This window comes from Thunnus albacares, chromosome 23 (assembly GCF_914725855.1).
Source record: "Thunnus albacares chromosome 23, fThuAlb1.1, whole genome shotgun sequence".
Classification (NCBI taxonomy): Eukaryota; Metazoa; Chordata; class Actinopteri; order Scombriformes; family Scombridae; genus Thunnus; species Thunnus albacares.
The window spans coordinates 13,570,704-13,592,526 of NC_058128.1; the positions used below are offsets into that span (position 1 = coordinate 13,570,704).

The following is a 21,823-nucleotide window of genomic DNA, read 5'->3' on the forward strand; positions in this document are numbered from 1 at the left end:
GGAAGGGAGAGAAATCAAGGAAGAGAGGTGAAGCCTAGGTACCCTGCTGTTTTCTCCCTGACTAGAGGGCACAGCTATATTTCCTCTCTGTATGATTCTTTTTATCACACACATACACAAACACGGGCTTTGAACAGTGGTTCTCTGGAAGCTACCTGAATTATTGACTGTAAAAGAGCACAACAGTGAGTTTTCATACTGTAACTGAAGTGAATGTTACAGTCAGGATCGAAACCAGTCAAAGAACAATAGTATACTGTTGTTCTTATTGTAGCATCCCAGACATGTGTTATAACATGTACACATCATATACTGGTTTCAAGACACCTGAACATGCTAGCTGGAGTACTCCAGGCTCATATTATTAGGCATATGTTATCCCTTTCCTTCTGTCTGGCTGATAGTTATCAATTAACTCAGAGACAGAGGTGTATTTACTGCTCATGTGTATTAATATTGGTGTGTCGACTTTGTTGAGCTACTGTTGGGCTGAGAGAGAGTGGACACCTGTTTGACTTCATGTTCCTTGTCCCTTTTTCTTTTTGGACCAACCACAAACAACAAAACTTGAACAAGAACATCTCTGACGAATATCTTCTGGCCTCTGCTTGAGCTATAGCCTTCAGTTTCTTGCCTTAAGTCATTACTATTTTCTCTTGTGCACAGACTCATACATACACTTAACACTATGAATGAGCCGATTGCCAATCATTTTCATAACACATATTAAACACCTCATCCAGGTTTCTTACTAGTGTCTGTCATGTCCAAGCCTGTCTTCAACTATTGTGTTTTTAAAAGTCAGTCAGGAAAATGATGATAAATGATGAAATAATGTTGACTGAATGTACATGTTGAAATGAAAGTAAAAGTCTGAAACTGGGGTACCATCAAAGTTATAAATACTGCACAGTGGACATTGTGCTCAATGCAGACGATCACAAACGTAATGTTATTGGTTAACACGTTACAATATGGCTAATGATTCATTAATATAGTATCTCCCAGTCTGTTCTCTAGTAACCCATCATTATCTACCATATAGCCCTCCATTAGGAGTTATTAGGGAAGTACTTATTAACAAGTCATTAATTATCAGGTTGTTCCTCATTCACTCCTCACTCGGTCCTTAGTAACTATGCACAGCTTTGTATACCATATTGTAAAGTCTTACCATACAAATGAATAACCAGCTTTTTCATATTTTATGTTTATTTTTTGTCAAAGTGCTTTATAGTTTGCATCTCATTCATCTGTTCACACACACTCATAGTTGGCCGGCAGCCACCATGCAAGGCATTTGCCTAACCGTCAGAAGCAATTTAGGGTTCAGTTTTTCTGTCTGTTGTTTGTTGCTGGGCAGGTAGTGTACAGTTAGTTTTTAGAGCCTTTTTTCTGAAAACAGTCGCAAGTTGTGGCAGGAAAATGTTGATATAAAAATATCGATTGTACCAGTTTAACTACAAAACACTTCTTAACTTCTTACTCAAGATGCAATGAAATACATGTGATCTGCAGTGATATCTTGAAGCCATCAACCCCCCCCCCCCCCATGTTCCCGCCCTTGTTCCCTCCCTTGTCCTCTCCCGCCGGTGCAACAATGCAGTTATTCCTTCCATCATCTGCCGTCTCCCCAGGAGGACTCTGTCTGTCGCAGCTTGCAGCCGAGTGGAACAATCATGCAGTCACACCTCAGGAACAGAAGGGGCCCACTCCCTGCGTTACAAACCCATCTTTCGGTTTGGAGGCGTCCTTGTGACGCAGCGGGTTACAGCACAGAATGCATTTCTACAAGGTTGAAGATTTGAATCTGACCTTGTCTTGTTTTATATATCCTTCATCTCACAAAATCATCAATGCTACATTGATTTGTTAGTTTTGATTAGATTATTAATTTTGGTTTCCAGTAAGTGTCATGTGATATTTGATGCTTAGAACCTTTTATTCAATATGATAACTAGTCAGTTGGTGACTGGTGTCTGAAAGAGAAGCTATAATTACTGGTCAAACTGAAAATTTGAAAAGCAGTACCCCACCCTGTCAGATTTTGAACCCTGCATCATTTCTTGGTCCAAGGTTTGCCACAATCTTGACATGTTTAGTCTCTCTGTTTAATAGGTTTTTCAACTCCTATTCTTTGACTGTCCGCCTGCCTGGTGGGCTCTGATTAGCTGTCCATCAACCTGTTTGCTCCCTTTCCTCCCCTTCTTCCTGTCCCTGCTGCAATCAAATCCTTATCGTCTTACTCTCAGTTCCTTTTGAATATATTGTACCTCTACCTGCAGATTTGCATCCTTCTCCCTTTTTTCTTTTCCTGCCTTCCATCTGCAGTATCTGCCCAAACAAGTCAGCCTCCCCCTTATTCTTGATTTGTCTCGCTTTTGTCATTGTGAATTTTGTTTCTTTTCCATCACCCTTCTCCCCTCATCTCTCTCCCTCTCTCTTGTGTCCCTCTTCTTTTACTCCCAGTGAGTATGTGTGTATGTGTGTAGAGAGAGTGAGAGGGAAAGAGGCGACAATGTGTTCAGCCTTTCAGCCCCGTCTGAAGCCAATCAATGGGAGCTTATCAGGATGTGCTGTGCTGTGCTCTGCGGCTGTCTGCAGCCGAATCCAGAGGCAGATAGGACTGAGCTGGGTCTGTCTGGGTTGGACTCAACAGGGGGTAGAAGAGGGAAGGCTTAACAAGAGTGTGCGTGTGGATGGATTTGAGCATTCATGCGAATGTGTGCTGCTGGGTGTCACTGCGAAGTATGGAGGGAAGAGTGTGTGCTTGTCTTTGTTTCAATCAGGCGGAACATGTGTGTGTGTGTGTGTGTGTGGAGGGCTTTGATGATCTGCAGTACAGTATGTGTGTGTTGTTCTGAGTGAGACAGAGACAGAACAATGTGTGTGTTTTAGAACACAGGGAATTGACTTTTAGCAAAAGCTGCCCTCTGTAGTTACTGATGCTACACCTGTAAAGCTCTCTGTTTTTGCATGGCACATACACAGATTAAAATGATAATGGTGGCAGCTTGTGAGTGATTTTTGAAACAATTGGTCCATGATTTTAGACAGAATAGACAACAAGTAGGCCTTTGATTCCTAATCAGCGAGCATCACTTTTACGAGCTAAAATGACAACTGTTGCTATTTGATTTGATCAGCTGTAGCTAACCAGCTAATGTCCACTGCGCTCACTGAGTTCACCTGACTTTTTAATGTTTCCTGCTGACTCATTTTCAAACGAGAACCCTGTGAAAGCGGTCTTAAATATATGCTTGATGGCTACATACATCATATCATGCTAACACGTCTCACGAAAAAAGTATAGTAGTAGTATCATAAGTATGATAAGAAAAAAAGGTTTCAGACAACAATCTTGTATTGTTCTAACATAGCGTTTGATTTCTTAGAGCTTCATCAAGACACTTGGCTAGATTTATCCTTTATTTGTATTTTCAAACTGTATGTTTGAGTTGTGCTGTGGTTGGATATAAAATTTCTCAAATGTAATGAATAGCAGGACAGAGCCGTTAACGTAACGTGTAGCCTCACAAAATGTGCTTAGCTAATGATGTGCTCCTTAGCCTTGGAAGTAACACTGTGTTGACTTACTTCTGTAGCTGTGCGTTAAAGCAGGTACACACATTGTTCAATCCATTCTTTACACTTTTGCTTTTTTTGTTTTTCAAAGTCTAAAAAGAGAAACCACCCCCTAAATTCTTACAAGAGCTCCATGTACACAGCTTAGACATGCAGGGAAATACAAAGCTTGATGGGCCTGTTGTACCTAGTTACAGTTGTTAAGCTATGATTGGACAATCACTACTCGGGGGAGGGATTTAATGAGCAGTCAATTGGGTGTGTACATGCACAAAAAAGGAGTGCAGTGATTATTTGTTTGACTGAGATAGCAAGAGAATGAATCAATGAATGTGTGTATGTGTGTATAACTGTTGCACTTAGGCTTTGAGCCAGCTAGCTAATTGTAAATCCTAACCATACTGAGTGCATTAGGTTAGAGCTCTTACACACACACACACAAACACACGTACACACAATTTTCAATCCCACATTTCCCTCCTCTCCAAAACTAAAGAGGCTGCCTTTCCTGCGACTTTACCATCACTATGGTAATCACCAAGGCAACAAGTTACCTAAGTGACTTTTTTGTTGTTTTGTTTGTCTTGCCAATTGCTGCAGCTTCCTGCTGTTAATTTCCAGCAGATTGAGGCAGATTGCTTGAGGCAATTATAAATGTTGGCTGTTACTTGTCTGCATTTTTGATTTACCACCCTAATACATTTTATTAAAAGTCAAAGAAATCACTTCAGAAAATTCACCTCTTGATGAAAATCTGGTTTTCAGCAGAGTGGAGCCACCATGGCATTCTGACAACCAGAGGAGACTAATTGGGGTTTCAATTAGGGCTCTGCTGCACCAGACGGCTCCTCCTCTCTCTCTAATTAAAACCTCCAACTGGGTAATTATTGGAGGAGATACAGTAGATGGGTGCAGGGGTAGATGAGGGAAAAAGAGGCACATGAAGGGATGGATGGATGGACTACAGGAAGAGGTGGAAAGACAAATAGATTGAGGTTATGGCAAAAAAATGAATGGACAGACAAAGGGAGAGTTAGTTAAAAAAAAAGATATGAGGGATGGAGGTATGAAAGATAAGATTGTGAATAAAATGAAAAGTGGAAGGGAGGAAATAAGGGACCATTACTGACAAACGGGGGCTGATGAAGGGAAGGAAGGATGGAGGAAGAGAGGAAAGGCGTGATAGAGGGAGGGCTGCAATTTGCTTGGATCTCAAAGGAGGACAGTGGGGGTAGAAGAGGACACAGAGGAGAAAGATCACTAGACTCTAATGATCAGTCTGCAGGCTTCACTGTGTGTGAGTGCATGCATACGCATGTGTGTGTGTGGGTGTGTGTGTGTGTGTAGGGAGGGTTTCCATGGCAATAAGTGCTGCTCGTTAAAGAGGGTCCATCAAGTAGTCAGCAGCAGGTGTCCGTCTGTGGCTCTCCTACACACACACACACAAACACACACATATACATACACAAAGCACATAAACAAATATCAATCAATCAATCAGTGTTCTGTCACATGAGTGTTATTCAAGTTACCTGTGCTTGTCTGTTGTTTTGTATAAAATAATAAAGGCAAATGAATAGAGGTATAAGGAAAAAAAGAAAAACATTGATGAACACACCTTACAAATCATGTGGGCTCCCATCTCAGAGCAGAATGAGCAGAGAAACTGATGAGCAGTGAGAATCCACTGTGTGTGTGTTTGTGTGTGTGTGGGAGAGAGTTTATGAAAGACAACCTTGCACACTCTCCCCTAATCCCCTCTGTCACTGCAGGCAGGGGCAACTGAGCCGGAACAGGAGCAGGTACGTGTGTGAGTGAAACACAGAGTTTCCAATCATCAGCTCTTCAGCCAATCAAATGGAGTATGCAAAATCAATTACTTAATACATTCAGGAAATATAAAAGTTACTAAATGATTTCAAATAAAGTATTTATCTTGCCAAACTTTTAATGAAACCTGTAAATAAATGTGGAAAACTAATTGGACCAAAATGATTTATTCCTTAAAAACTGTGTTTAAACTGTTTTCAATATTAGTTATTTGAGTTCCAACAGAATAGGTCAGCATAAGTCCTCACTATGGCTGCACAGTGGTTGGTGCAGATTGTCCTGCTGTGTAAACAGACTCAAGACTGCTGACGCCGCCTCCTTGAACTAAAAAAAAATGTTTCAAGCTGATTTGCCACATTTAGCTGCACCATCTCATATACACTCCCTCAAAAGACATCAGCCAGGAGTCCCTAAAAACGACAGTATGAGTGTAGTGGATGGGCATTTCTGAAGTTTGTGCCCTGTATTACAAAAAAAATGAATGTTGACCTTTTTAAAATCTTGACCTCGATCTCTCTGTTGTCCATACCAGAATCCTACTATAATTGCCACACTACAGTATAATGAGAGTATATATTTTTATAGTATAAAAAAAAATACTGGCAATGCATGTTCAAAAATCTCATTGAACTTAATCTGGGCAATTGCAGAATAATCCGTTATCAGCTTTCCAACCCTAACCCTGTTTCTGGTTTCATTTCATACAGTTATATTAGTTTTATTTAATTGTTAGTTCTTGTTTTGAGGAACATTTGAGGCGCCAGTGATGTTTGCTCATAACTTGTTTTACTGAGAACACACCAAATATAATTTAGTGAGTATACTGCCAACTTTGTACAAGTTTTATTGTTCACCTCTTGTTTTGGGGTAACCTTTGAGTTGTGTCAGCTCCTACTTGCAAGCTCCTTGATCTGGTTTGAATGCTATTTAAAGAACACAACAGAAGTCACGTTGAGAATGCTGGTATTTTCCAGCACAGTATACCAAATGGGATTTTGTTTGGAGTATAGTGCTGTTGAAAAGGTTGAGATTTAAACAGAAATATGCAATTACATCTGCAGTTTTTCTTTGTTCTGAACCATAGTTGAAGAGTTTGTTTTTTTGCTTTTTTGTATGAGATTCACACTGAACAAGTGAAAAAAAGAAAAACTCAGATTGACACACAAGTGGCTCTTTTATCTGGCAGCTACAAATCCTCTTATTCTGGCAGTCATGGAGTAGGTGGACTAGATATTTGGTCTGAACTGCTCTTATCAGATACGATCAGACCATTCTTGTTATTTGACTCAGCTCAACCGTCAAAACAAATGAGAAATACCTCCCATGTGGCTTTGCAGCCAGTTATAGTGTCTATTAAAAGAAAAGTTCTCTGTTCTCTCTCTATTTTCACAGCAAAGAACACCTACTATTATTGCTAGGGAGAAACTTTTATACACAGTGTAAAACCAATATCCAACTGTGTGTATTAACAACTGTTGTATACACTGCAAGTGCAATTAAAGATGCTGCAAATCTTATGAGCCCCTATAAACGTATAAGTGTCAGATATTGCTTTCACAGCAGTCCTTAAATTCCTTTGGTGCATTGAATTTAATTAATTTAAGGGCACAATGCATCCATGTAATCAAGCTATTCTGAGGTAAACCTCGCAAGCACTGTGCAGCATATACATCATGAGAAAAAACAACTTGATTTTCACAGTACAGATAGATATTTGCGCTAGTAAACATCAACAGTTATTCTTCCTGGATTCCACATAAAAGTACATTCATCCATTTTTCAAATAAACAAACATTGGAGACACTCTGGTTATTTTATTAACTCTAAGGACAAAGCTAAAGGAGGATTCTTCTACAGTGCTAGTGTGAAAAAAAGTTGTATTTTCTCTGAAATGACAGTAACACTGCATTGATTTAATAGTGACAGAATAGCATAATGCTGTTCATGCATGTCTAAGGAATGATTTAACATCTCCATATGTGAGCAATGAGTCTATTTTTCAGTTTGCAACACGGTATGATCACGCGGGCCGAGCATAATCTCAAGCCTCCCATATATTTTAGCTACAGCTCTCTATATGACTGAGCTGGGATGCCTTAAACAATAAATACAGCAGTTTGTCAGAATGTGAAGTTTTATATTAAGGCTCAGAGGGTAAGATGACTATGGAGAGTAAAGTAATTACCTTTCAGAGATGAGTATTTGTAGTCTGACAGTGTTTGTAATTGTAACTCCCGGGACTCTCCATGCTTCTGTGTGTGTACGTGTGTTTGCTGCCTCTGTGTGTGCATTGTGCTTTGTAATCTCAGTGAGCTTTCATGCATGCACGTCTACTTTACTGCGCATGCCTGTCAGATCCCTTCATTGCCAGCAATGCAGTTAGAAGCACAGCGCATGCTGCAGAACATCAGCATGTAAGGAAACAGCTGGGCCCTTGCAAACATTAATGCTGATTACCAGACACTGTGAAAAATAGCTATACAGACGGCTTTGTCATTGCTGACAAAGACGTCTGTATTTCTGTTACTTAAGAAGTAATGAAGCCAATAGAATCAGTGTGTGGGTGTGTTTTTGAGGCAGAGTTTTACCTTTTGATCTTTTGAGATGCTGAGCTTTTTTTTTTTACTATGCAATTGGTGCGCTGCAGTACAGGTAATGTTTGATATGCTGATAACCAGATGCTAGTGACAACGAAATACTGTCACTAAAGAGGTGAACAAGACTCTGCTATCCTCTACACAGTGCGTTTCATTTATCTATAAGCATGGTTACTGCATTCATTGATTTCCCCAGAGAATTCCCTCTAATGGTGAAGCAAAAAAGTTGTCTGACAGCATCTGCTTGCTGCTAATGTGGCTGTTGGCGTGTAGCAGTTAAATGTGGAGATAATGAGGTAAACACAGTACTTTCTTTTCACTACATCACCATCTTTTGCGGACATAGATAACAAGTGCAACTATTTTTCTACCATACTAATGTTGTTCAAGCAACATTTATCTCCAAGATGAACTGGCTCATATAGTGGCAGGTGGTGTGCTGTTGACTCATCAGGTGGAGTCATGCTGCCAAAAAGGCCTTTTTCACAGCACTGTGAGTTTTCAAAACAGGGAAAGCACAGGTGTAACTCATAACATTAACAATGGCTCAGTTCCATTTTGTCTGTAAACTGTGCTATTGAAAGAACTATATTGGGCAATGGGACTGTAACACCTAAACTGACCAAAATGTGTTCATTCAGTGTTTTTATGGTCAGAACAAAACTTGTCACTTTATTCTTAAGAGGCTTTTTCCAGAATCTTTCCCTTTTGTCTTGAGAAGCTTCGTGCACAAACTCATAAAGCCTTTGACATAAAACCTGGGGGATATGAGGGGAGTTTCTCCTCTGATCTCTTAATCTGGAATAGGACAGCCTAATTGGGGCTAAACCAGACAAAGCTCTCATAGTGTCTACGATCTAAGCTAAACAAGGATTATCTGCTGAAGGAATGAACATTTAAAGCCATTTTGTTTCAGCCTAGCCTGTACAAAATTGTCTTTACTCATGATTTAGGTATATGGTGTGGTATATCATTAAAATGGAAAGGGCCCAGTCACAAATAAAGTTTGTGAATAATAGATAAATAATCCAGCGAAAATGTTTTTTTTTTTTTTTTTTTTAACTTTATTTGACATCTTCTGACACATAATCAGCAGCTCAGTTGTGATGAAGGCCTTGTTTGTAAAATGTTGCTAAGAGCAGCTTCTTTTAGAAGGAAACAAAAACTTTTGGAAGCGCAGGGACTTAAAATCCAGATGAAAAACAGTTTAAACCTATCTTCTCCTTTAAACAAAGTGGATATAATTGATAAAACCCCCAAGCATATGCACTACATAAAACCTTTTTTTACCTTTTATTCATAGACTTTTTAGTTAGTTTAGTTTTTTAGTTTTTAGTTTGCACTATCAATCACCTTGTAGAAGTGTTTTTGTTATTCAGTAGATATCTCATTCCAGACTGAGGCTCTCCCTTTGTTGCAGCTCCATCATAAGAACCCATAAGATTTTGGCTGAGAGGAAAGTCAGATATCTAATAGTGTCTGTACTGTGAGCCAAGTCATTATAGTCTGCTGGTGGGGTTGCATATTTAACTTGCTCGCCGGCCTTCCATCATTTGCAGACAGAATTTATGTGGTATTGTGCTCAGCTAGAGCACAGAGACACATTTAAAAAAACCTCAGACTGAAGTTTGCACATATCCATTCTATAAATAATGCATAGGAGAACTTATATAAAAAGATGTCATTACTGGTTTGAAAGTCAATTATCACATTATCAGATATTTCTTAAGTAGTTTTTATTCTTCAAGAAAAAAACATTAGGACTCAGTATTAGTAAAGGCAAGGCAACCAAAAGATAATGAATGTATGGCAGAACAGGAAAGGGCAGGATCTAAACAGAAAAGTAATATAACAATGAATGCATGAATACACTTTTTCAAATATATTTTAACATTCACAGTACGGACAATGTTTTATCTATTGGCTATTGGTGGCAGCAATTTCTGATAAGATTGATCTACAGCTTTAACTGTTTATGTCAGTTATGCATGGGCTAGTTTACCTTATGTCGTTAGATGATCACCAGTTTTGTCCTGACATAACAGAGATATTTGAGGGAAATGTAGAGTGTCATCAGCATAACTTTATAACCGAATGTCAGAATTAATGATTAATATGTACAGTATGCATAAGAGATGAAATGAATGCCAGTAGATGTCTGACTCTTTCAGTTACCATCCAATGTGCTTTTTCTCTAACAGACTATTCCTGATTTGCTGACCTGCAGTTCAGATTCGGCCCCGGAGGAGGAAAGAAGAGTAAAGGCCTTTGAAGTGAAACGGATCCCCATCAGCTGCAGCTCTCTAACAAAGTAGCAGCTCAAAGCTCTGAGATGGAAAGAGATGGCAGGTAAAGAAAGAACACTTTTTATTGCACTTACACCTGATAGATTGTGTGTGTGTACACGTGTGTGTGCACATGTGTGTTGAGTTTGAGACATGAAAACTGAAGATGTATCAGAAAGATCTGTGTGTGCCTTTTGGGTTTGGGTTGAAGGTCCTTTGCTTCATTGCACACATGCACACACACTCACACACATGGGAACAGTGATGTGGAGATCCTTCATTGAGCACGTCTCAAGCTCAGCCAAGCATTCAGTTCTCCAAGTGACCTAGAAATGAATGACAAGGCAAACAAAAGCTAAAATAGTCCACTCTCTCCCTATGGTTCATGAATTCTGTCATCGAGCAAAGAGTGTGTATCTATAAGAAACAGTATTTCTCAATGTTTGAGAGAAACATTGAGAAATATTGTTTTTAATGGGCTCAAAGGGTCATGAAACCCACTGAAGATATACAAATCTTTAATAGAAAGGAACATACTAATAATATAGATACCTGGTTTTTCAACCAGTTCAATTCAATTCAATTTAAATTCAATTCATGCTTCAACCTGGAAAAGTCTGATGCCTTGTACTCCCTTATAAAGGCTAATACCAAAGCATACTGCTATTGTGCTCAAGCCAGAAATTTAATGCTTTTTACCTTAGTCCAAACTTGCACACTTTTTGCGTAGAGCTGGTTTATTTCATGTTTTTTTCAAAGATCATTTTGGTCAGGTGCGATGAAAGTTTGATGAAAGTCACCATGTATACTGTATACTTAATGAGGGTTATTTAAAAGAAACATAACATGCTTTTTATACTGTTGTAACATTGGGAGTCTATGTTAAACATAGTCAAAGTTCTGAAACTTAAGTTGAATGTAAGTAAAATGCCACCTTCAAGTCAAAAGCCAGGGCTTCAGCCTGCTCTGTTTGCAAAGTTACCTCTACTTCACCACTGAACTGACGTTGAACTGATCGTCTGTGCATGTCCACATACTGTTCCATAGCCTTTGTTGCTAAGGTTGTCAACTCAGATATTGCGGATTGGATTCGGGCTCGAACATGTATGGATGTATTCGAGAAGTTTGTGTTTTGAGTAAAAAACAAGAAAAAGAAGCAAAATCCACCCACTATTGCTTGTTTACATAGTCTCCAGAGCCAGTGGAAGTCTGGGCAGCTTCTGGAAGTAAACCAATTGGAACAGAGTGAGATCTTTGGGATGGTGGCCTTACAGAGACAGGAGCTAAAACAGCCTGTTTCAAACAGAGGCTGAACTGAGGGGCTGCATAAAGGGCCAGTATGAGATAAATAAGAAGTTTTTGATCTGTAAGTCATGCAAAGATATTCCAGTAGAAATATACACCTGGAAATGTGCACAGAGACTTTTAAAAAGAGCTTTAATTAATGTTTTGCTGCCATCTGACACACCTGTCACACATTCATGTTTGGGTTTTGTCACCCCCTTTTTCTGTCCTAGGTGCTTTGTAGTTACAATTAAGCCACACTAAAGTACACTTGAGGATTTTGAAAAAAAATGGATAGAGTAGATACACAGAGGAGGAAATAATCAGCCCATAAAATACATAAAAATCATGACCTCTGTGACAAAGTTGTTTGATTTTATACCTGCACCTCATCAAGGCTGCTGAATGCACTGAGCACTGGGAGACACTAACTTTAGATGCAACCTGCTTTTTGTTGAGGTAACTTGAATGTTACCTTAATTGCCATGAAAAATGATGGTTATAGTGTTGAATGGTATCCATAGCAACAAGAGTGATCAGGTGCCCCAGGAAAGTAGGTGGTTGTGCACACAGAAGTATGGTGATTATGATTGCTCTGCACTATTTTATTTTAATGACTGCAGCACAGGCTTCTGCTATATATTTTTTCTTTAGGTTTAGGAGCCTATTTGTTGTCAAAGCAGCTGGTAGACGAAATGCATTGAGGGAACAGAGTGAAAATTCCCAAATTCTCATAAAAATGCATCATAAATGTTTAAAACACAATAAAGAATCTAGTTGTGATTGAACACTCAATGAAAAATCCATATGAAAAATGTACACAACAATAATAAAACAGCATCACTTGACCTCACAAGGCCACAACATCCTTAGTGCATTTAAATGGTGAATACAACTAAACTGAAGGACTAATATTGCTTTTCCAAGGGCATTTTTTAGTCCAGGACCAGATTGAAGGGACAGGAAGAAAGGAGACAATCAAAAGACACAGTGTGCAGAGTGACACAGTGTGCCCTCGCTCTCACCCGTGTTAACATACATCTAAGTGACACGTTGACTCACAGAGACTTGAAATTGGCAGGAGATGGGGTTTCGACCCACTGAGTCACATCTCGACTGGTTCTGTCTTATACATAAACATGATCAGCAGCAAGTATGTGTGACCTGTAATCCATTTTTATGCATGTGCTCCTCTGTGTAAGGGCGTTGCTGCACTGCACACTCCAAAATCTAAGGTTTTTAAGGTGTCATAAATGTTTGTTTTGCATGAAATATTTTCTTCGTGTTGGGAAATAATGATAAACTCTGAACTGCTGAATACATCTGACTCATTGAGGGTCAACAGTACTTTTCTTTTGAGTAGACTTAAGGTAAGTTGCTTTTTGAAATAGAAAAGTGGATTGGTGCGGCATCTACTGTGCATCCATGTAGGCATGGTGCTGGACTGTTGGGGTGAAGACAGAGCTGAGTGTGGAGGCAAAGATCTTGATTTAGCTTTGGTTAGTTCCCAAAAGTAAGAGTGTACAATCATGTTACTGTAGCAGCTCTGTGAGGCTGCACTTCAGCATGTTAGCATTGGTCATTTAGTCATGTGTGCACTACTGTTGGCTGAAGTCACACAGAGAAGGCCTACATGTAACCTGTGAAGCCTGACCACGAGGTGCTTTTTCCTTTGTTTCCCCTGAGACAAAGGAATAGCGCCAAAATGCTGCTTACAAACAATGGGAGTCCTTTGCAAACTCCATTTCCAAGGATGCTTTGCAATTTTCACACCTCAGCAGGGAACAGTCACCATACAGCCTCTCATTGGCGGAGACGCTCCTGCACAGCAGAGCGTCCTGATGATGCAGCCATGACATCACCGCCCCTTTAAAACTGAACGTGCCCTGACGAACACCCATTTCCCATGTCACTGAGCAAGGGGTAACTTCTGTTCCTCTGTGAGTCAGCTTGACTAAAGGGGGTACCCCACGCACATGTTTTCCCCTCATCGAAGACTCCCCTTGTCGGACGAGATGAGACTTCGCCCGTGTTCACACGAACACATTTCTGGATCCGAGAGAGACCGCTGCTGCAACCAGCGTCCTCAAATTCCCTTGAGGACGCTGGAACTTCTCTGCCCCGCTCTTCTTCACCGAGTCGACTCTGCTGTTCTCTCTGCCACACCACTAAGAGCCAGCTGCCATGATTTTCGCCAACCGTGCGAGAACGGCCACCGTCTGCATCTGAGCCAAGGACAAAGCCGGACAGAAAGACGGACTACACACACACCCTGCTCGCTTTCTGAAGCAACCAAGTAAGAGGCATAAGTCTGGGCAGAGGCAGTGTTAGTTGTGTAGTCTTTTCAGCATCAGTGCTGTTGTTTAGCATTTAGAATTTTAGCTTTATTGCTATTATTCGTGCTCCTCAAAGATCCAACAGTTGGTGCCGGAATTATTGATTAATGTTAACAGTATCTTGATTTCATAATTCATAATTATTTATGATAATTATGAATTATTGCTAATAACCAAACGCACTACTGCCCGTCCCAACACTACTTTTCGTGGAAATCCATTCAGTAGTTGTAGAGAAATTTCAGACTGAACCAAATGGGTGACTGACCAAGATGAGGTCCTCGATGTCTTCTTTTGTCCTGACTAACAGTCCACAACCCAAAGATATTCAGTTTACTATCATAGAAACCAGAGCATATTCTCATTTTAGAAGCCTGAACCAGAGAATTTGGACTTTTTTAAAATTAATTTGTCCAAATGATTAATTGATTAATTTAATAGCTGGCAATCAATTAATCGACTAATCGTTGCAGCTCTAGATCAGAATATCTCCTGGACACTGCTCTGCAGAGGTATTCCAGGCACGTCCAACTTTGAGGAGATCTAAAGGCAGAGCCAGAACTCAATTAAAGAATTATGTATCCCATCTGGCCTGGGAATGCCTTGGGATCCTGGAGGAGTGGCTGGAGGATGTGACTTGGGGTAAGGACAAAGGACTTCCTTGCTTAGCCTGCTGTCACTGTGACCTTGGAAAATAGATGGATGGATCTCCTAACAAAGTGTATTACAGTTTGCTTGAGAGATTATTTCTTCTGTCCGTCTGCCCTTTCACACGTCTTGGTGGCGCTGTTACTAAGTGAATAGCATCATTTTCACATATGCTTGATGTTTTCATTTTTCAATTTTCTTGGACCCGCTAGGTAAAATTGTATGCATGAGACCTGTGATGAAAAGGCATCTAACACAAGTTCTCTGTTGCATCTAAACCAGACCAAGAACCTATAAAGATTCAAACAGAAACACTTCTTAAATTAGGGTTGCCGGCCACACACAACTCAGCATCTCATCTCAGACTAAATCCCATTCTACCCTCTCTTCAGAAAGTGAAATATTTATCTTGTCTTTTCCACAACACTGAACAGTAGTTGACTTGTGTTGCTAAATTATGTATTTATTCAACACGAGCGGACGCATTTGAATGTTTTTTGACCAGCCGGATCAAACTGCTGCCATTAAAATGTATGAGAGAGCAGGATAGTGCTCAGAGAAGATGAGAAATGAATGGATGGAGAGGCAGCCTATAGAAAGAGAGGGAGAGAGAAATGAAGAGGGAGGGATATTGCTGAGCAGTTCCCAATGGACATTCTCAATATATCTTTGCAATATAGCACAATCTTCAAAATGAAAAGTCTCACTCAGTAAATACTGAAAAGTTATATTGGTTTAAAATGCCAGTTTCTGCGTTGTGTGTATTTGTGTGCATGTATGTGCACGTGGGCCTGCTTCTGCCTCCAATTACTTGTATGTACGTGTGTGGTTGACATGATAGGAAGGACTAGCTACATGCTGACTTGCTACATGGCAAGGTTGCCTTTCTCGTGTAGCTGCTGACTTCAAGGTAAGATTCAGAGCTTTGTTTTTTACTATTAGCTTCATGTTCAAAATTGGAAATCTATATGAATAGTCATGTTAAAATATAAACTCACTAACACAAACAAAGCATTCAAAACCTCTATTTTCCTTGTTTCATCTTAAATCAACAAGTTGCCTTCACTCCTAAGTCTTGAATAGAATAATAATAATTCATGCCTTTCATATAACCCAAGGACAGTTTACATACAGCAAAGAGACCCCCCCCCCCCCATCCCACCTCCACCAAAACAAAACAAAACAAAACAAAACATGAGTTTATGAAGTATTGCTGTATTATTACTGTATTTTTTTGCAAAAAGTTACCTTTTTTGGCACTTGGGGCAGTGAAACAAACTGAGGAGATATTGACACCTTAAAAATTTGTCACCATCACCTTAAAAATTTGTCATGGTGAACATGTTAGCAAACACCTACCTACTTACTTATTTACGCATTCAGCACAGAGCAACATTAGAATTCATTTGTCATATCTGGCTACCTTATGAATGTATGTAAGTCCAATTTTCACTCCATTTTTAGCTTTGTTCTGGTCTCCACCAACTCCACAGGGAAATATTGGGGTCTTTAGCTGCTAAATGCTCCACTATGTTGACCAGCTTCTCACTAACTTTGTCTGTCTGATGTTTGGTGCTGGGCAGGTAGAGTGCAGTGGGTTTATCAGAGTTTTTTTCCCCCTGTAAACAGCAGCTGGCTGCATCTGGAAATAAGGTTAATGAGAAAGAACCAAAACAGTAAAGGTGCAAGTTGTAAAACCAAAACAATGAGCTGAAATATACTAAAACACTCTAAAATTTTTGGTTTTGTCACTACAAGCAACCTGTTTCACATGAAACATAAAACAGCTTTAATACTATAATACTACTACAGTATTGTGTTTGTAACAAAGCTGCAGTTTGCACCCATATCATTCTAGTGAACTGTACTTTCATACATTGGTTACTAATGCATGCTTCCTGAATGGATGGTCCTTTTCAATGCAAGATACAGACCAGAAAGAGGAAAATAGGAGAAAGTTAGAAAGACGGTAACTTAACTCCCTGGTTACCTAGCAACCATTCATAAAGCACAGCCAGAAAAACCTTAGCCCAGCCAGATTGCTTGGCTGGAACTTCCTGTTTTTGAATGCCCAGTTACACTTGGAAAAAAGAAAAGGTGGGAGTATGTCTGAACAAACACCAAAACCTGCAGTGAGAAGTCTGCAACAGCAATCTAGAAATGGTCTTTAATGTGCATTTTCTCTACAGATTGGAATTCGAAACAACCAAATCTCACTTGCCATACAGAGATGTTCAGTGGGACTGAGGGAAAAGCAAAACATGTATTTTTGATGATGTGTAGAACCAAAAATACTCCCTGCACTAAGAAATCTGACAGCGTTGTTCTGTCAGAAACATCCCATCTCTTTTTCCAGAGCACCAGCCACAGTCAATCCCCCTCCAATACCTGGAATATTACTACAGGTAACTTTTAAATATGAATTAAGTTGAATTTCTTGTGCAAAAAAAAGGATCTCCTCTGCTAGCCATTGACTGACATACACCATATATTGAATTATTTTTGCAGATGTGCATCTCAGTGGGTGGAATAGTCAGATCAGATGACATCTGATGTCATCCACAGCCAAAAATAAACTGAGCATTACTCTTACTGGAAGAAAAGTGATCAGTTGCAAAATAAAGAGATCTTTCACCTGCCATGTCACAGATGTAAGTTTATCCTATTTTCATTTCTTGACTTAATGTGAAAATGGGGAAAAATCAGCAGACTGTATAGAATAATTACTGGGATACAATGACATAATGATAACAAACAACATTCTTTGTCTACAAGATTGTTTGTGTCTGGTTTATAATCTAACTGCAAGGAAATCAGTGAAACAATACCGTCTTGTTTCCTGGAAGCGAATCAAGATTTTTGTCTGAGTGAAATCAAATGTCCATCAAACACTGATTGTGGCACAGCTGTCCTAGCAATGTTAACAATGCATCTACACTTGTGTATACTGTTGTATAACTACAATCAAGGCATAGAATTGGTCCTTCAGAACCCAAATTTGAAGCACAACGAGAGATTAAAAAGTGAAAAAACTAGATCAGAGCTTCTCAGTGTTTGATCATGAAAAGACTTTGCTACAATGAGAATTTGAATTAGGAGAAAAGGCTTTTGAAGACAAATCACATAATGAAACAACAAAAAAACAGATAAACAGCCACACACACTCACTCCCCCCTACATACACACACACACACAGCCAGAACTGCAGACACTTTAGCAAGTATGTTGCTGATTGAGGCTGATTGAGCGTGAGTGAGTGCACTGGCAGGAGGCCAACTGTTTTGGGGAAATTACCGAGATGAGCGGCACATCGCTTGTCAGCTTTTCTGGGATGAGATGCCCTATAACACACACACACACGCGCACACACGCACAAGCAGTACTTCTTCTGTGACAGTAGGGAGGAGATAGGGGAGACAACAGATAAAAGCCTGATTTGTGGTGCATTTCAAAGTGAACAATTCCTCATTTTTCATCAGACATTTCATACTTTGGCTCTCATTTTCTGTCTGAGAGATAAATGGCAGACTTGGTGAATTAGATTCAAAGTGCAAAATGAACAATTGATTTGACAATAATGGACTAAAAATAAGACTTTCCAAATGCATTTTAGACTCTTAAAATAATTTGAGTGCTTGTGCTTGATGTGACATTTAATAATTTTTGCCCCCATTGATGTTCTCAGGGTGTAAGAGAAGATAAACCAAGCACACCTCAAGTACATATACATATTTACATATTTGAATCTGTTTGGTTTACTCATAGTGAGTGATGCTTTTCTCTGCTGTCATTCTTTTAAATTTTTGAATGTGAGTTAAAATTGCAACACAAAAGGGCTGTTTTAATCAAATAGCAGCATATTAAAAGACATCTCCCTTTTTCCTCTGGTCTGAATCTCTTTCTGACGTCTCTTCCGTCCTCTCTTTCTTGATAGGAGATAGAAAAAAGAGAAAATGAAAGAAACCACCTCCTCCTCAACAGTGGGAGTGAGTGGCGTCCTCTGGGGGGACTGAGCAAGATGACTCGGTGGTTGTGGAAGCTTCCTGGCATCTGTTCAGTGTTCCAGACCGACAGCTAATTCTGTTTCAGGAGGTATAAACAGTTCTGTTCTGCATCCTTATCGCAAACACAGACCCAGGACGTCATCGTTGTATAACACTTTGGATGCAACAGACAAAGAAAAGGGAACAGAGAGGGGGGAGAGAGAGAGAGAGAGAGGGTGTGTAGGATGTGTGGGGAGAGTAGAGCACAGTGATACATCGCTGATGAATATTTTAAAGGGAAGAAGAAAAATGAAGACACTTTTTGCTTTGGATCCGCTGTAGTTGGAGGATCTTAAGGAAAACAGGACACTAGGACACATTTTTATTCCCAAGGAGGAACAGAGTTTAGAGTGTTTTACCTCACATTTCAAAAGAAAGTTGCACTTTTATTTCTGTGGTTAAGCTTATGCACTTAAGCCACTGTGAAAATGCATATCTCTTCAGAATCATCACACTCTGTTTTACACTTTTGACCCTACGCTTAATGACATTAAAAAGGCTTTGTGACTATTTATTTAATGAACAACCTCACCAAGGTCTCATCTGCTTCCAAGCAAACCGAGCATTACCAACCACAGGATTATATGAAACAGATATGTAACACCTGTAAGAATTCAGTGGCTAATGTACAGTAGACAATATATCTTCTGATCCATTTCCCCTTCATGTGGTGGTACATGACATGTCTCTGTTTCTAATCTCTCTTTGTTTTTTATGACAAATAAAGTTGCAGTCTCTACACCAATTCAATATCCAGCTCTGTTATTGCCTCCTTGAAGGTCAGACCACTAGAGATAATAAATAAAGCTTGCCAATGAGGTTAAGTGCAACACAATTTATTGTCAGTCGCCAGATTGTTTTGATTTCCTTATAACATAATCCCTGCTTTACAACCTAGAGCCATGTAGTTTGATAAACCTGGGTCTAATTAAAAAAAAAAACACCATCAAGTTGCATTGTGGGAATAGTAGGATCCAGTATTTTTGGAGTTTGACTCATGCTAGAGACCAAAAGTCAGGATCTCTTGGCCTTTACTGCATTGATTTTTATTATTCTGTCTCTCACAAGTCTCAAGACTTTATGGAAGAGCAATATTAATTTGCTGTAGTATCCCTTACAGTGATTGTATCCATGGCAACAACACTTTGGCATGGAGGTAGGATCTTTTTTCTTTGCTTTGAATAAACTGGAAGCGTTTTTTGGAAAGAGTTCTGTTGTAGTGAAGTGAAACAGTGAAAGGCTAACTCAAGGCATTCGAGATGAAACAAAGAAAGCCAATGCCCCTAATACACACAACAAATCAAAATCAACACAACAGTAATAGTACATTTAGGATTTTAATATACAGTTTTCAAGATAAAGTTCTTTGATAAACAAAGGGACAGTTTTTGGCTATATAAAAAGCTATTTAGAAACCAGTGACTAGACTTCGAGACAACAGTGGTTGTGTGCTTACATTTTCAGGTATCAAATACAGACACATTTTGCTCAGAGTGAAGAGGATACCCACAAAGTTCAGAATAAACGTCTCACTGACTGATTTACAAGAATCACTTCATTAATAGTTTGAACCACGTCACTACACACTGAGCCATTTAGAATGAGCTATACTCCCAGAAATATGCAGAAAAAGATCATCAGGTTTAGGAGATCAGTTTACCTTCAGTCCCATCGGAAAACAGGTTAGCTAATTGAATTTAAATACAAAACATCCATCCCAAGTTCATGAAGTGATTAGGAAAAACTGTGAGAGGACATATAAACTAAGATCCCTGGACAAATTTAAACATTTGCCCTGATAGTGATGGTAATAAAATGAGTTGTCAAACAGGCTGCAGGACACTTTGTTGTCACTTTGTTGCAGAACTGCTATGTTCCTGCCTATTTTCTCTTATTAACTTGAAGAACTGTGGTCAGCATCAACCAGAGGCTACATCCACCTGAATCTCTTGGAGCTCATAAACTGGAGTTCATTAGAGCCAAAGGGATGTTGCCTCCAGCTGTGCAGCTGTGGCAGGAAAAATACACCCTTTAGCCACAGTTTCTCACACTATAGTGAATGTGTATATTTTAAGTATGACTGGCCCTGGGTGCTGTCAAAGCTTTCATGATCTATGTTTTGTAGTAATACTCTTCTTTCTGTATGGATGGAGCTGAGAGCAAACTGACCTCCATGCTGAGAGAGACACCCAGAGATAGTGTGCTACTACCACAAGAGCACAAGAGACAGACAGAGAGAAGGTGTTTGGCAGTGCAGAACCGTATGCAAAAGATTCATCGCAATATACAGTATACCAATGAACATCACACTTGGGTCATCACATGATTACCACCATTATAAATATTTAAAGAAATTGAATTTAATTTTTTTAACAAGTTTTACAAATAAAATAAAGGCTCATTTTAGAGTCATTTTGGTCATCCTAAGAAGCCCTCAAACCATTTTTTAAAGGTGCAGTTTGTAGAATTTAGTGGCATCTACCAGAAGGGACTTGGCAGAAATGGAATATAATATCTATAAGTATGTTCTGATTAGTGTGTAATCCCATGAAAATAATAGTCATTGTGTTTTCATTACCTTAGAATGAGCCCTTTATATCTACATAGGGAGCTGGTCCCCTTCCATGGAGGCCGCCATGTTGCACCACCATGTTTCTACAGCAGCCCAGAACAGACAAACCAAATACTGGCTCCACAGAGGGCCTTTTGTGAGTTGGTTGCAATCTGCAACCTCACTGCTAGATGCCACTAAATCCTACACACTGGTTCTTTAAATGCGAACATGAAATGTTTGGGCTTTAAAGTTTTTACCAAAATTTTGATTGGCTGCATTGTAATAAGTGATATACTTTAGTGGTTTGAACCTTGTTTTGACCCAGGTCTGATTAGCAGGATTAAGAAAACAGATTTACAGTACAATACACGTGTAAATTTATACACTGTGAAAAACATTTCATTGGTTCTCCTTAAAAACTTAAGTAATGAAATTACAAGGATATCAGAGATCAAGTTTTTTCTACTCTTTAAAATGGCTGTCTCGCCTTTGAGCTGATTTACATACTTGTGGTAGCACTTTGTTTTACAGTTCAGTAATTATAATGTAATGATTTGTACACAAATGAAACAGCTACTTTACATTTCCAATGAACTTTGCAGTGATTATTGGTACAAATATATAATTCCCTCTATATTTACAGACCAGCAATTACCTAGTA

At 39.3% G+C, this 21,823-nt stretch overlaps 1 long non-coding RNA gene across 2 annotated transcripts in view; it reads left to right on the forward strand.

Annotated features, from left to right (window-relative positions):
- Window positions 1-20,346, forward strand: part of LOC122974844 — a 68,981-nt gene extending 48,635 nt beyond the window's left edge. Inside the window, exons 2-5 of one of the 2 annotated variants that reach the window (XR_006400450.1) lie at window positions 10,214-10,361; window positions 15,407-15,475; window positions 16,755-16,970; window positions 17,074-20,346. This is a non-coding gene — a long non-coding RNA (uncharacterized LOC122974844). The remainder of the gene's footprint in view (window positions 1-10,213; window positions 10,362-15,406; window positions 15,476-16,754; window positions 16,971-17,073) is intronic. The other variant, XR_006400449.1, reaches the window with a different exon arrangement.
- The last annotated feature ends 1,477 nt before the right edge of the window (window positions 20,347-21,823 follow it).